The sequence below is a fragment of the Lepidothrix coronata genome, unplaced genomic scaffold (genome assembly GCF_001604755.1).
Source record: "Lepidothrix coronata isolate B3197 unplaced genomic scaffold, Lepidothrix_coronata-1.0 Scaffold15, whole genome shotgun sequence".
In the NCBI taxonomy this organism is placed as follows: Eukaryota; Metazoa; Chordata; class Aves; order Passeriformes; family Pipridae; genus Lepidothrix; species Lepidothrix coronata.
The window spans coordinates 8285608-8286070 of NW_016690195.1; positions in this window are offsets into that span (position 1 = coordinate 8285608).

A 463-nucleotide genomic window follows, 5' to 3' on the forward strand; every position below is an offset into this window, starting at 1 on the left:
CCGGCTGCCCCGGCCGCGGAGCGCCCACCGCCGCGCTGCCCCTCCATTCATTGCTCCCTTCGCAAAGCCACACGCGGGCGAGTGCAGCAGGAGCAGCCCCCGGGGGGGCAGGGGGAGTGAGACGCTCCACGAAGTTGTGGCAGGCAGGGAGAGCCGGGCGCGGGGACGCAGCGCTGGGAGCGGGGCTTCGCCTTTAAGAGGGAAAAGTTTTACGTCTCTCTGAGCTCTGATTTCAAAAAAAAAAAAAAACTAAACCAAAACAACGAAAAAAAAAAATCATCACCACCATGTCGCCTGTTCCGTCGGTGTGACCGGGAGGGACCCCGAGCCCCCCTCCCGGTGCAGCACCGCTCCGCACCCGGCCTCTCCCGGTGTGTCTCCGGGCACGAAGATGGAAAAGGGGAAGGGAGTGGGGGGGAGGAAAAAAAAAAAGAAAAAAAGAAAAAAAGTTTTTCCCAAACTT